This window comes from Numida meleagris, chromosome 3 (genome assembly GCF_002078875.1).
Source record: "Numida meleagris isolate 19003 breed g44 Domestic line chromosome 3, NumMel1.0, whole genome shotgun sequence".
In the NCBI taxonomy this organism is placed as follows: Eukaryota; Metazoa; Chordata; class Aves; order Galliformes; family Numididae; genus Numida; species Numida meleagris.
This window is the reverse complement of record NC_034411.1, coordinates 12,633,453-12,649,372: the sequence shown is the minus strand read 5'-3', so window position 1 is coordinate 12,649,372 and position 15,920 is coordinate 12,633,453. Positions and strand designations below refer to the sequence as shown.

Sequence of the window (15,920 nt, the reverse complement as noted above, 5' to 3'; positions counted from 1 at the left end):
GAGCTACAATTTTCTTATCCCATAATTATCATCGATACAGTGGCTGGTAAATGCTTCCTTGTCTCCTCACCAGTCTCAAAGGTTACCTTGTTAACAAGGAGGTCTTCAGATATTTGCCACCAGTGTTCCCTTTAGGGGGGAGTGGGGTGATTTTAATTGTTGTTTGATGCTGTTCACATGGGCAGGCTGCAAGATAACAAGGGAGATGATTGTCTGCTTCGCTGATCAGAGGCTGTTATAATCACTTGCTTGGTGCTATGCATTCAGTTCCTGACAAGCCAAGAGGCATTTGCCATTTTGGCTGATGCTATTTTTAACCTTGACACATACCAGTCAGGTATGGTTTTGTTGCATCTAATTGCAAGTGATCTTTGATTTTTTTTTTTTAATTTATTTTACGTCTCCAGAGGCATATATTTTGAAGTGACAGCAGGAGGCAATACGATTTTAAAGCATTTGGGAATGCCAGTTAAAGTTTATTTATGTGATGACTCGCCTGCCTTAGAGCTCAGAGCCCACCAGAACGCACTGTGGCCTGTGAAGGGAATTTGCTTCCCTGCCTGCGTCTGATGAGGAGGAAGGCTTGCATGATGATAGCTACTGTTCTCTGGAATTAAATACCTCAGCTCCATTTTTTGCATTTACAAAAAGCAGTGTGTCAAACCTCTCATGGGGATTGATGGACTTGCATGTTGATATTTCTCTATACTAATTCATGTTCTTGTACATTTTCCCCATTTCCATGGCGGAAAAAAAAAAAGTATGTATCCCCAAAAGAAGAAACGTTTTCTCTTACTGATATGCAGATGGAATAGAATGGCATTAACTTTGGTTTCTCATGACTTATTTGTTAATTCCACTACACCAAACTTGGTGAGTTGACTTCTGGTGTTGTTTCTTTTGTTTGTTCAGGTGTTTGATTTTTTTGTTTGTTTGTTTCTCCTTGTTTTTTTTTTATGCACTGGTGGAAAAACTTGTCAGAAAAACAATAGGACCTAGGGACTCTGTCTCCAACATTAAATATCTTATATATTGGGTATAGGCTCTGTTGTTTGTTCAGCCTTGCACCTGAGAGGACTGCTTCTGCTACTGATGCATTGGGATCTTCCCTTCGCTCTTGTTTCTATGGAGTGGGCATATAGAGTGGGCTGATCAGCTTCTTTCCTCCTTCTCTTGTTCTTATTAGTTGTTACTGTTCCCGGAAAGCTCCTTGAATTTGGGTTTGACTGGGTCCTTTTGCCCTCTCCTGCATGGCATGTTGCTCCTTCAGCTCTTGGCAGCTGGAAGAAGCCATTGGCCATGCTGTGTGAAACTGAATGAGATTTTGTCCTGAGGGATTTGGCCCAATGTATATGAAGCTCACACGTTCTATAAATAAGCAGCCTGCATATGTTAGGGCACCAAAGTAGGAGGACAACGTCAGAAGATATTTGCCGCTTGCCTGACGAACAGTCAGTTTAGATGAAAGCTTTGTGGTCAGAATTTTCCAAAGAGCTCACTCACATGATTGAGGTCAGCTCTCATTTAGCCACTAAAATTAGCGACAGGGCTTCTAGGCAAACTGGCTGTTTTAGGTGCTAAACAGCTTTGACAGTCTGGCTATAAAAGTCCCCAAAAGGACTGCTGAGTGTTAGAAGAGAAAACTAATTGTTTATGGAGTTTGTCTAACAGGAGTGGACCTCCTGGAAACATCTCCCTCCTACTGCCTGCTAAACTTTTGAAAATCTATTGCCTTGTGCTCAGGTAGTGCGTACTTGGAGATGTCTGCAGGCACGTATAGCTACATACAGTTCTATAATGCATGCATAGCTGGAGAAATTCGCAATCGAGTAATTATTTGAGCTTCTGAGCTCTCAAGTGATGCAAAATTGGATGCAAATAGTCAACATTGCATACCATCTTCCAACAAGAAAATGGGAGTATAACATTGCATCCCCAGAAATTGTAAGGTTTTTTTTTAATAAAACAACAACAGCAACAACAACAACAAAATGCACACAGACAACCAAAAAAAAACCAACCCACCTTTCCTCTCTTCACTCCTGGTTTTCTTATTGCTGTTCTTTGCTTTTTGTTTTTATCTCTAAATGCTTAAAATGTTCCCTACAATGAGCAGAGTGAGATGTATTTTTAGAGGACAACAAGGGTCCTATGAAATTAGAGCTGGAACTGAAAAGGAAAAGACTAATTGGGATACAGCAAGAACCTAACGATAGTGTATCACTGATTATTCTGAAAATTTACCATGAAAAGGAAGAGGAAACAGCTAGGATTAATATAAAGGACTTGCATTTTGACTTCTTGAAGTCAAAGAGAACAAAGAGTGTTTGTTAAGGAGTAAAAAATTGAAGTACTCTTTTTGAGTTTTTCATATAAATCACCTTAAACCATTGCATGAAATATCTGTAAAATATTTTCCACATATCCTGCGGAATGTTGTTTCTTTAGAAAAGACTTGACCCCTCTTTCTTGCTGTGTCAGGTACCTTAAGTTTAATGGAAAAAATTACAAGATTTGGTAATACAGGTGGCAGCAAATGAAACTGAAGACCTTCGCTGACCTGCATAGCTGTGAAAGATGCCCTGTCTCACGCTGCTTGGTTTGTTGTAATTCACACACAAGTATGTAGGGCAGCCCAGTTTCTTAAGTAAATAAATAAGTAAAATGCTGAGTTCACTCTATGCACTAACTTAATCTATATTTGTGAACAAGTGCTTCTTGTAAAACTATTTCAGTAACAGTCAAATTTTCTAAGCCAGGATACTGGGTTTGATTCACAAAGTAGCTCAGTATATTTTTGAGAAACAGTAAGCACAAACAGGTAGATGTTTAATAGAGCTTTCTGGGGCTATAATAGAGAAAGATGTAATTAGTTCTTATTTCATGCATGAGCATTCAGTAGGAAAGAATTTGCATGTAAGTATGATCCATGTATGTGGATGGGGAAAATGGAGTTCCGCAGACACAGAGCCCAGCTGATCCATCATATTTATGTATTTCAGGCTTTTACAGCAAAAGCTTTCTCATAGCTGCCTCAAAATCTCACCCATGTGAAGCACTGCTACAAGGCTGAGAGCTGGTGCTCTGCAGGCTTATTCTAGGTTTTGGTGGGAACATGATCAAAACAACCAAAGCTGTCCCTAATTGTCAGCTACTGTAGATGGAATGTAAATAATTAGTACTCAAAGCAGGACTTTGGCAGAAAAGCCCTTGCAAAGCCATCGACTATATCTGTAAGAGAATCTGCAAGTTCATTAATCACTTATGGAAAGGAGTTTTCTATATTTCATGAGCTAGGAGATACATTTATAATTAAGACAAATGAAGAAAGGGTGGTTCTGCAGCTTGCTTTATGGCAGTAATGGAAAGCCAGGGCTTTGTTTCAAGAGCATACCTGCCATCCGTTGGGAGCTGAAGCACGCACTGAATGATAAGGCCATGGCCTTTGATCGTTTGTCAAAATTAAACTTCGCTGAACATCCTTGCTGGGTGAGATTCAGCCCTCGGATGTACAGGTGGTTCTTATTAAAGAACCACTCTCTTATCTGAGAGGTAAATGCAGCTATGAGAGTCCTTTCTCCCAAAAAATCTGATCAGGGTATAAAAGCGAATTTTTGCTCTCAGTCCTATGGAGGGAGTGCTATTGTATCAGTGAATGAAGTCCTGCAGAGCTCTGATCAAAATGATCTTCATGGAAACTATCACACTGAGTTTAGCCATCTCTGGGTATTTTTTATTATTATATCTTTGTCAGTGATCACTCAGAGCAAAGTTTTCAGACTTTCCAGTAAATTAACTGAAGATCAGTTACTGTGCTGTCTTCCAAATGTATGGCTCTGCAACTAACAGCAGATCCAGACGTACAATGATAAACAATCTCATGTCCTCTAGCCCATCAAATAGAAATTTGCTTCCTCAGGAGTAGGCAAAATGAAATCGGTGCATTACAAACAAATTTATTTAATGTTGCATTCAATCCTTCATGAAACTTGAAGAATTATCAGTCCTCAGCAGGGAATGATATTTTTTGTTTTTTAATTTTAATGTGTCTGAGAAATCCAGTAAGAGGACAAGCATGGAGTAAGTTTACCTTCTGAATGTCAGAAGCAAAGGCCGAATTGATTAATGGCTGCATAATCTGGCAGTTCAGAAACAAGGAGCTGAGGATTATAGCTAAATTGTTTGGAAGGCCAATTTGGCTTGACCTTAATGAGGACTGAAGTCCCGCAGAGCAGGGAGGAGTCTATTAATCTCTCTGGCACTGGAAGCATCTGGGATTTCTCTTCTTGTGTCATTGCAAACACATTTGTCATTTGTGAAGTCTAAAGAAAGACAAGATTCTATTTATTTTTTAATAAGACTAAAAAGAACAATGGAAAACATTCAGCTGGGATTCTGATTTCAATTTCCCCCTTTTTTTGTTGAGGGGATCAGGTGCCCCAAAGCTTTTTCTAAAGCAAGAAGAGGAATGCATGGCACTGAGGGAGCTGAGCAGGTGGTGGTGACAGCACTCCTGAATGGGTCCCTCCAGGCTGCTTGAGAACGCAGTCCGGGAAGAAGCTCAGAGATGATTCCAGTCCTTCTGGCTGCTTTGGGCTCACTATGTTCTGGAGACCCAGAGGTACAAAATCCTTTTGTCCTCTTCAGTCTGCAAGAAGAACATTCCAACTTCTCCCTCTTCACAAACTTTGTTTAGCATGTCTTTTTGTCTTGGGCCTTTCCTTGATGTAGGTAGAGAGAGCTGCTACAATAAGATAACAAAAAACTCCTACGCACCTTTGAGAGAAGACACCTAAGGCAGATTGCTCATCTGAAAGGTTTTGTGTATATACAAGTAAATCAAAGCAGGGATGTTCCACCAGCTGGTGGCTAATGAAAAATAAAAGCACTTGCTACATGCTTTCGGCCTTTACCATACAGCAAAGTGCTGGTATCTTCATCTGCTCATACTCTAAACAAATGTTCTCGGTTGTTCCTGGGCCTCCTGTCACCAGCTGCTGAGGAGCTTGTCAGGTGCCTGTTTTGTACGGGTGTATACTGGAGAAATAACAAAAGCAAATGCCTCCTTTCAGCGTTACAGTGCCAAAGAGCCCTGATTGGATTGCTCTAAGGTTATCCATCCCTACAGCAAGTCTTAGTGTTTGGGCAGGGGTTGATTCTAGCTCCTCATCTCCTGACTACAGTGTAGGTTTGGGCTGGTTTTCTTCATGTGAGTATTTACACAAAGCCATGGTGATTACTAGGCATGAATGATGCATCCTAAAATAATCCACCAAGTGGAATTTTGCATTAATGAAGATGATGAAAGAGCATCCTGTGGCTGTTTGCACACCCGTTCATTGTATGCTTATTTGCTCAGGGGCTGAGGTTCTGCTATAGTGTCCAGTTAAGACCATGTAAAAGCTTCTAGTGATTTCAGTGAACACAGCTCTCAGCTGAAATTGCTTTTGTCAAATGTTTTCTTGTGTCATTTTTTTTTAAGAGAGGGATTTATCTGTGTTCTTTCACTGCCTACGTTTACCTTGTTGTAGATTCTTCATCTGTCCTGTTTTCCTACCTGTACTTAAATTGTTCGTGCTTCCAATAAGTCCTTCCAGGACCTGCTCTTTTGGGCCTAATTTTCATTCTGTCCTCTTATTCTTATCATCCACCAAATTCAGCTGCTATTTGTTGGTGTTGATGGTGTGTGTTTGTTTTTCCCCTAGTCAGTTATCCAGGTTTTCCAGGATTTTTTTTCCTCTCTGCTTCCTTTCCTCTCAGCTCCATCTATGCAGGACAGTGCCTGAGCCCAAAGCATAGATGTGGTTTGTGCCATACTAGTTGTACCTTTCATGTTTGCAAAGTGAGGCTGCAATATGTGAATGAAAGCTGTGCAGACCTCTGGATGGTGCAAGCTAAGCGAGAAAAGCTGCAAGTTTCTGGGCTGCCCTGTAAGAGTATCAGAGAAATTTTGGGGCTCTCATGCAAGGAACAGCAGGTTGAGGAACAGGCTCAAAGTCAATACTTGTATTGCGTGTAATGGGTTTTTGTTCTAAAACAGATTTTTTCATTTTGAGTGATGTCATTCTGAATTCTCTTTTATGATAGTGTTATTACCTACTCTGGAAAGATATCTTAGCTTTTTAGACACGCAGTGTTTCTGGGAGATCTCTTATTTTAGCAGGAAAATAATTCTGTGTTTAACTCGTAGCAGTATCTTTGGCTACCTGTTTTTAATGGGAAAAGCAAAGATGAATTCGATGTACTGCAGATCGTAACTGTAATATACTGCACCTCCTTCCATCCCTTTTTGGGGCAGACCTGCCAGCCCATGTTACGTAGAGCACTCGGGTGGGAGCAAGAGATGCAGAAAGTGCTGCCATCCATCTTTGCTTGCACTTAGCCAGCCCCATTGACATGTAACAGCGAAAAGGCTTTCCAAAACCATTCAACTCCAAAAACCTGAGTTATAATCATCATCACTGTATCATGGTCTGACAGGAAAATGATTTGTTGGTCAATGATTTGTTTCATAAACACGTACATTTGGTTCAGTCTCATCAGAGGCTGTCCCTCGTGGTGAATTCAGAAGGCTCATCCTCATGCAAAGGAAGAATGAAATAGCAAGCAATTTGCTTACCACCAGATCAGAGGGGAAGGGATCAGTACAAATGCCAGTTGCTCCAGGAAAGGGAGATGCTCCCAGGCACTGGGAGCCAGTCCCCGTTTTGGCTCTGTGCCGCCATCCAGGCAGGGACCAGACAGCCAAAACCTGAGGCTCATGTTTCTGCACTGAGTGGTTTGGTTTCAGACCCTTGAGTGTCCTGACCACTGGAATTGATAGAGACCCAGGAAGGGAAAAATTCGAGTGGCTTTTTCCACTCGTACATTGCTAGCTAGGGAAGGGGCTGGCCCGGTGCCAGCCGATGGCAGGCTGGGGCTCTGCACACGCTTATGGGTCTGAGCAAATCTACTTGTGCTAATGGCCTTATTGAGCTCAAGCCTGGATACATTACCAATCTACACAAAGAGAAATTAGCACCCAGATTAGATTAGTTGCTGAAGGCTGTGAACGTACAGCTGTTTGCCAAATTGCACACTGACTTTTTTTTTTTTGTGTAGACTTTTACTGATAGCAATTTGAAGGCAGTCATTAGAGCCATCAGCTTTTGAATGAGAAATTTCAAGGGACACTTCAGGATAAATCTGCTCTTCTGCTGTAAGAAATTATTCCTGATTTGCTCTGGGCTATGGAAAGCAATTACATGAATTTTGCACAATAACCTGTTTCTTCCAAACAGGGGTAGAACTTCTGGCTATAAACAGATGTACTTTTACTTCCAATTAACCTTATGGATGTGTAAACATAAGAAAAAGTGTTTTTTTTTTAATTTGAATTTAATAACCAGAAATATAGTTAGAAGAAAGAATCATGATTTACAGTTAGAACATGAGACTGGCTGTTTCTGCTCCTTTCTTCTGCAAGGCAGCCAGACTTGTGAAAACAGGCATGCCCTTTCTCACTGAATCATAAATATTGCAGGCTTTATTCCTTATCAGCTCCTAGGTTCCAAGGTTTAGGAAAGAGCGTGATATTCATTTTTGGAGCTCAATTTGCCATAACTCATTCTGCTTGAGTTTTTTTTCCGAACTTCAGCAGTAGTCTTCTATCCCAGATACTCCAGAGCTTCCCTGCAATCCCTGACTGCTGCTGAATTCATGCCCTTCTGATATAAATATTAAAGAGATGCACCTGTAACTCTGCCCAGACACTGATCTGCCCTGTGTAGGCCTATTTCGAAGGGCTGCTATCAATGAATGTGTGTTACCTATTTCGAGCTATAGTGAAAATGCTTTAATATTCTTATTATTGTTATTAAAATAAGCCATTAATAATGCTCAAAGCAATGGTTATCTGCTCTCCCTGCCAGCCTGCTTGACAGTATTAATATCAGTATTTCCAAGATAAAGCGTTTATCCCTATGACTGCTGTGCCACTGAATTTGTTTGAAAATCCAGAGAGAATTCTCTTTGATAAAATTTAGATGGGGAAGGGGAAGGGTCTTCTTATTTACCTTCAGATTTCCATCCTTTAGAATTTTCTCATTGGGTGTTCTCAGAATGCTTCTGCAATTAGAAGCTGTAATTGGGTTTCCGTGAAAGATGAGATTCCTGCATTCCCTAGGAGTTGAATTTTTCATTAAAACCACCACCCAACACCAGGACACTGAATCTCAAAATGGTTTGTAAAGGCAGGACAAAATAAATACAGCAGGCTCACAGGTGATGTACACTGCTGCAAGTGCCTCTGCTTTTGCTGAGCTCTGGGTTTTTGTGGAGGGAGCATGAAGCTGCCCCAACCAGAAGTATTCACATCCTCAGCTAGGCTGAGGCTGACGCAGATGCAGCCCCAGTGTACCTGTTTGTGTGTCCCGTGTTAAGGAGCCAAATAATTTCTGTGTGATGACTTCTGTTAGTCTGTGTGTGGAAGGGCCTGCCTAGGGCCTGAAAGAATGGACCGTGAAATCTTTGGTTGCTTCTTTCTGTGGTTCGGCCTCTTCTCTCTTGTAACTAGTGACAGGACGAGGGGGAATGGCTTCAAGTTGCGCCAGGGGAAATTTAGCCTGGACATTAGGAAACACTACTTTTCTGAAAGAGTGGTCAGGCGCTGGAATGGGCTGCCCAGGGAGGTGGTTGAGTCACCGTCCCTGGAGGTGTTCAAGAAACGTTTAGATATAGTGTTGAGAGACATGGTTTAGTGGAGTTATTGGTGGTAGGTGGATGGTTGGACTAGGTGATCTTGTAGGTCTTTTCCAACCTAGCTAATTCTATGATTCTATGATTCTATGATCTACTGGGGCTCTTGCAAAGGTTAAGCCTACTGCAGAACTTTAACTTTCCAAGCAGCAGGTGCAGTGGGAAGCCAAAAATAATAATGCATCTTATGTGTCCTTCCTCTCAGCTCTGCCAAGTAGAAGAGTGACTCAAATTTTTCTCTCAATTTCTTGTTTTAGTTCAGTGATCTTAGCAAAGGAGAAGTTGTCTGTGACATGCTGAGGCATGATCTGCTATCCAACCAGCAGGAAAGAGCTTAGAATTTGGTGGGGAGAGAGCTTTACCTTTGCTTATTGCTTTTGCATTTCACATTGGAAAGAGTATCAGTGTTGAAAAAGACCAGCCCAACAGAAAAGCACTTGCACATCGTTAACATAGTTGCATGAATCTCTGATCCAGATGGCCAAATGCATTCTTACTTCATGCCTTACTGAAGGGCTCAAGCCCATACAGGAGTTAATCTGAAATCATGGAAGTCAGATAAACGACGAGCATTTGTAAGACAGAAAGCAGAGTCATAATGAACCAGAATTAGTTACAAACTAGACAGACAGTTTTTGTAATTTGGGACTGTCTTCTGGCTGAGGAGGCACTTAGGCTGTGCTTCTGTCCTCCTGCAGGCAGTGATCCTTCTGGCCTTGCCACACCAAAATTTCAGAAAGGTGCATATCTCACCCCAGGTAGTCTCTATTTCCCCCTTTTAGGTGCTGGAGAGAGAGATGGGCTCATGCATTTTTAAATAAGACAAATATTTGAAGTAATGTGTGATTTCACATGTAAATGAGCCAGATGTGATTATGCAGCAGCAACCAAGGTCTGTCCTAACCACTGAGCTGTCCTGGAAGATCCACCACCACAGCAGCAGAGCAGCCAGGTTTGTTTGTTTGTTTGTTTTCTTCTTTCTCTTCCTTCTAGCAGCTGTGCTACTTTTTCAGCCTAAAAACAGAGCCTGTTCCTTTGCTCCGTGATTCATGAGCCTGCAGACAGTGTGCAGGAAGACAGGCAGCATCTGGGAGCACTTTCATCTTAATGGTGCTCTGTGTGTACGCAAGCATCCTGGGGGGGCCCTCTTGGGGAAAGAGGGAAAGAGCTGCAGAGCCCACGGCAATGTGGAGCACCGATAAGGAGATGAAACAATAGCTGTGACACCAGGAGCCTTCACACAATTGCTTAGTGAGGATGTTACCGAGTCAAGTGCTTGCACGGAGCACATCCACTCACAGCCAGATGGTTAACTCTTTCTCTTCCCCTCTCCATGAGGACCACAAGAATGATCCAAGGAATGGAACACCTTCCTTATGAGGACAGGCCGAGTGAGCTGAGGCTGTTCAGCCTGGAAAAGAGAAGGCTCTGGGGAGACCTAAGAGCTGCCTTTTGGTATCTAAATGGGAATTATAAGAAAGAAGGGGACAGACTCTTTAGCAGGGTCTATGGTGATAAGACAAGGGAAATGGTTTCAAACTAAAAGAGGGGAGATTTAGATTGGATATAAAGAAGAAGTTTTTTATGATAAGGGTGGTGAGGCACTGGAACAGGTTGCCCAGAGAGGTGGTGGATGCTCTGTCCCTGGAGTCATTCAAGGTCAGGCTGGATGGGCCTCTGAGCAACCTGATCTAGTGTAGGTGTCCCTCTTCATTGCAGGGCAGTTGCACTAGGTGGCCTTTAAGGATCCCTTCCAACCCAAATGATTCCGTGATTCTATGATTTTTTACTGTATAATTTAATGAACAGCTTTTAATGGCATGCAAACTTGTGAATGCTAAGAGACTAGCACTTAATGCTTGTTGTTGTTTGCAATGGTTTACATTTCCTTGCCACGACTGTATGTGTAGATTTAGCAATGCACAAGCCACATTCTGGCCAAGATGGGAAATGTGAGATTTCCTTATCTGAGATCCAGAAGTAGAAGCAAGGAACTGTTCCCAAACACTGTACATTATTGATGCCCCGTTTCCTCATTAATGCAAAAAAATAAAAAATATAAAATTAATATGGAGGGATTTCTACAGTCCTATGGGATTACCCACCCAAATCTCCTCTGTTTCAGTGGCAGGGCATGTTCTGGTTCTCTGCCCTCACCTTAGTGCTGGATGAGCAATTGAATTATTTGTTAGCAAGTGAAAGTAAAAATCATTTCAAGTTTGATTTGTTGTTTTTTTTCAGTATCATTGAGTGCTTTTCAATCCCTTTTACTTTGGCTACAACTCTGAGATATAGTTTGAAATACAAATTGAAAACATTTCCATAGTTTCCCATTCCAGTGCTGGTGATGGTCAGTGTTTCAGATAGCTCTTCTTTTCTTCCTGAATAAAGCCCTGCCCTGTATCATTTTACCTACCTCTGCTTAACTGTGCAAAATACTACCAGAAGAGCACTCTAGAAATGAATACATATCCCATTAGCACTGATAGCAGTGACGTGCCTGTACTGGTGAAGGCTGCTGTGTCATTTCATTGTGTTGTCTGGTGTGCACTGTGGCTGAAATCAAGGCAGGCATTTACTCTAGTACAGAAAAAGTAAGCTGTGCTCCTCTTGAAGGACAAGCTGAGAGAAGCACAACTACCTCATCCTTCAGGGTCCAGCAGCAATGCTGTTTCTTATGACTATAGCAAAGATGGGTTACAAGGGAGCTTGAAGGGAAGGTGGTTGAAGGCTGTATCAGAGGGATGAAGGCCATTTTGGGGGCCATCCTTCACCTGGGCTGAGCACGGTGCTGTGGGCAGTCAGGCTGTGCAGCCCTCTCTTGCCTTGGTTGGCTGAGGCAGGGGTGGCATTGAGTTAAATGAGTGTTCCAGCTGCCCCTTCCTGCCGAGGCTTCCATGTCACTTCAAGTCTGATTCAGTTTTGCTGAAAATCCTTACCTGTAGTCTCACTGCTGCTAGTTATTTTTCTGAAATCCCCCTACTTTTGATATTCACACTAGCACAAAAACTTTACGGGCTGTACTCAGGGAGAATAAAAGGAGCAGTGCAATAGCTTGTGCTGAGCAGAGATGATCTCTGGTCTAGCAAAAATGACTGTGGAATGAGGAATAAATCTGAAGGAAGCTACTTTTAAACCAAGGTGGGGGGATTGAGTTGGGGGTGGGTAACCTATTGCAGTTTGTGTAGGCACTTTAACCAGTCTTGTTCAAATGTGTGCATGGAGAGCTAGGAGTGATTTATTTATTGTAATGAGCCTCACCCTGTGAGGCTGTGCATATTGTCAGCAATGGTGCCCAGGTTCTCTGCTCCGAGGGGAGAGGATGCATCTACAGGAAAGAGAAATACAAGTTCAGGAAGATGGAAGTACAAGGCTCTGGAGATTAATGATGGAAAACTGGCGTCTGTTTGGAGAGAGGAAAGTAAGCAGGAAACAGGAGCCTAAATTAGGCTGCAGCTCCCTGAGCAAAACATTCAGGTTATAAATATTCTGGTAGCATGTAGAGCAGGGCTGGTTGTGCTGTTTGCTTTCGTTGCAGGGGTGGTATCTATGTGTTATTTGTGCTGATATTCTGCTCTGCTGCCAACGCCACACAAGGTACCTCAGGTGAGGGAGGACATGTGTGATTTGGCAGCAGTGTAAACAAATACAAAGTGAGGCTGCAGCAGGACAGGAGCAGTGGTTTGTGTGTGTTAAATTGTTCAGCTGGTGCCCATGATGCCAGTTTTAGAGAGCCTTCTCAAAGCAGCAAAACTCTTATACAAGACCACAGGCTCACCTTAAGCTTTCTGATCAAGATAGTACAAGGACCCCCAAAAGAGTCACCTCCACTCCTCCCAAGCCCCTAAGTAGATAGGCAAGGGGAAACTGATACTTGAGGAGAAAATGTGCAGTGCTTCAGGGCCCAAATGGTGGAAGATCTGGGAGCAACAAGGCTGCAGCCTTTAGGGAAAAAATTCTGGCCAGTCAGGACTTTAAACTAGGCTGTATTTTCCCTGTGCAAAGATGAAGTGAGAATTACCATAGGGTTATGGTTGATGTATTGTTAAATTTAGAGTTGAGTTTCATATAGGAAGGACAAGAAAGAAATTAAAGTGTGGCTGGAGTGGTGTTAGGAAAGGTGTCCCCCAAGGAAATGTGGGCTGCAAAGGAGCCTGGGCCGTGAGAAACCTTCTGGCTGTAGTATTACAGTCTTCTTGGCCAGGAAATCAAAGAGACAAATAACCCAAATGGATACCTTACTTGTCTCTTTGATTCCCTGCTAATCACAGCTGCTTTGAGGAGCAGATGCATCCCTTTCCCCGACCACGGTTTCCAGCTTCCATGAAACAATTACAGATTTCACTTAGATTATACTGTGAAATGTATCACCTATTCAATATTATTTTATTTTGAAGAAAATAGGCCATTTGTGCATTTTGAAATCACAATCTGTAACGATTTTTCTCTTTCTGTGAGAATTCGTCAGGTTTTATTTGATCAGCTACCTAATGAACACCATGATCTTCCCAAACAGCAATTGTACAACAGGAAAAACAGACTCTGTGAGGAAGTACACCCTGAGTAGCAGTCTAGGCACAGTTCAATTCTGTGAAATCAAAAATCAGATACAATAGTTTAGGTAAATTAAAGCTGAAAGAAAGTAAAATCACTTTGCAGACCTAGGATAAATGAAAAGTCAATCTGAATATCAAATTGACCCTGCTGCAGAGGAGAATAATTTGGCATGAGGTATTTGCCACTTTTGAATGTGTTTCTTACCCATGGATTAAGTGGTGTGCTCAGGGAAAAAAAAAATGACCAGGAGGTGAATATAAAATCATGATAAAATGAGGGTCTAGATCCAATTGCAACCCTCAGATCATTTTGAGCTGATGCATTTCTGGCTAAGGGAAAGCAGCACAGTAAGCTATAAGGCTTTTCTTGATAGGAGTGTTCCTTTATGCGGAAATTATACAGCCATCAACACCAATTTTAGCATGGCAGCTCAGGGAAAGCAATAATGAGCACAGGGCAAGTAAGATCGAGTGTGTGAGAAAGGAAGAACAAATACGCAAGTGGAGGGACTGGGGGAGTCTGTAGTGAGGAGCATATCCTGGTCTCAGGGAACTTATTGGAACTTTTGTCATTTTTGTCAAAAAAAAAAAGGGAGTTGTTTCTTTCTTTTTTTACAGTGATCTTGTTTGAGAGATGTGTAGACAAGCAGCACTCCTCAAATGTCAAGAGGATTTGGGTTCATCACCAATCCCACTGCCCTGAGACCCAGAACAGGAGTGGTTTCATTCATGATGCCTCACTGCCAGAGCTCATTAGTGAAGTAAGTGTTCTCTTTTCTCATAATTACCTGTTGCAGTCATCCCCTGTGCTCTTCAGCTTCTCCCGTTCTGTTCATATTCCCTTTGAGGTAAGTGCAGCTTCCTCAGAAGCCAGCCTCTTTTGTTACATTTGTGAGGTAGGAGGGTGCAAACCTGCTGGATGGACACACAGCACAAATGTAACAGCTAAATGGGAAGCTAGGGTGGCAGGAACAGGAGCAGGAGATTGTACCTGTTAGTTACCATTAAGTCTCAGGGGAGCTTTGCCAATAAATTCCATTAAAATGAGAGTTTCAGCTTTTAAAAGTACAATTCAGTGGCTTGTTGCGTTAAATAAGCTAGCAAAGATCGTATGTTAGTCTCTGACAGGGCTACATTTGGGTGAAAACCATGCTGAATTATTTATTTTGTCATTAATGTCACACAAACTGCAGTAAGGAGAGTTATATGGGCTGCAGAAGTGAACAGCGCTAAGCCAGATTCAAACAAATGGAATTGTTATTCTTCAACACAAGTTGTGGGTTGCAGCCTCCTAATGCATCTATGAGAGGAGAAGTGAATGGTAAATCAATGGAAAGGTTCACACCTGACTGACAATCTTTAAATAATGTAGAGGGTCCCTCAGTACATGGCAGGGTTATATAATGCATTAGCATTTAAAGTCAGGGAGACTTGAAGGGAAGTATTTTGGAAGTCTTGCCTTTGTAGCTGCAAAGCTCAAAGAACCAGAGGGTAACATACCTAGAAAGAGGGGTGGCAAGCTCTAACTGTGCCTGGAGAATGAAAAAATAAGGAAATTTTAATTAGTCCAAGTGAAATTCTGTTGAAGATCAGGCTTTGGTAAGCCTGAAAGCGTCTTGTGCTGCGCGGAGCAGAGGATGCAAGGGTATGGTTCTCTCCATGGTGCTCGAGGCAAGGAGTGGACCCAACGAGGTGGAACCAGGGCCAACCTGGGAGTGGGGGCTCGGCCCTCTGGGACATCATTGCAGGCTATTTGATGTGTCCTTCGGTTGTGGACTCACAGAATATTTTTAGGGAGGATTAAGCAGCTTTTTGAGTTTGTACATGATTTGTCTCTTTTTCCCCTCATCTGAGAGCCAGGCTGCATGGCATATGCCATCTCAGATCCCCTTTGGAGGGGAAAAGCAGCAAGCAGTAGAATGGGGGATCATACTTGGTGCATCAAACTCCTAGCTTGCACAATGAGCTCCCCAGCGAGAGCACACATTAGATGCTGTAGGTTAGCTGATGGAAAGGGCCCAGCATGGGCAGGTGACTGTAGGGATACAAGCACAGGTATGTGAGCTTTGGATGCTTTCTGTTGTTTTCTGTGTTCTTAATGATACTACCAAATCTGAGCTCCAGAAGCAGGAGTCAGTAATAACCATGCATAGCTGTGTTAGACTTAGCGAGCAATGCTTTATAAAAAAAAATGACTTTGGATTAAAAAAAATCATGGCTAAAAATATATATCGCCAGGTAAAATACAGAGCCCTGTGATATGTATTTCTCTGCCCTCTTATATAGGGAGCTAATATTAAAATATGAGGAACGGCTATTAAGAAGAAAAAAAATCTTGATTTTAGCAATGCCCTTTGCTCCTTTCCCTGTTCAACCAGGATTTGGATGCTCTGGATATCTCTTAGCTGTGGAAATACAATTTAGGGTACCCAGGATGCTTACAGCTGTGTTCCCCCCATAAATGGTCACTGTTCCTTGAATAAACAAGTGTGCAAACACAAGCAGAAGGGTGTCAGGTAGAAACTGTATGCTTACAGGTTATAGTCACGGTCACCCCTTGCTCTGCATGTCTGTATGTTGCTTTGCGTGCTCTTCAGATCTATGCACGCTGTCTTGCCTGTGGGCACC

At 42.3% G+C, this 15,920-nt stretch overlaps 1 protein-coding gene across 21 annotated transcripts in view; it reads left to right on the top strand.

Moving 5' to 3' along the window:
* SPTLC3 (serine palmitoyltransferase long chain base subunit 3) overlaps positions 1-15,920 on the top strand; it is a 295,028-nt gene that overhangs the window by 67,665 nt on the left and 211,443 nt on the right. For all 21 annotated transcript variants that reach the window (XM_021392178.1, XM_021392175.1, XM_021392167.1 and 18 more), the window contains one exon: positions 13,911-14,053. The gene's annotated coding sequence lies outside the window, so the exon portion shown is untranslated. The remainder of the gene's footprint in view (positions 1-13,910; positions 14,054-15,920) is intronic.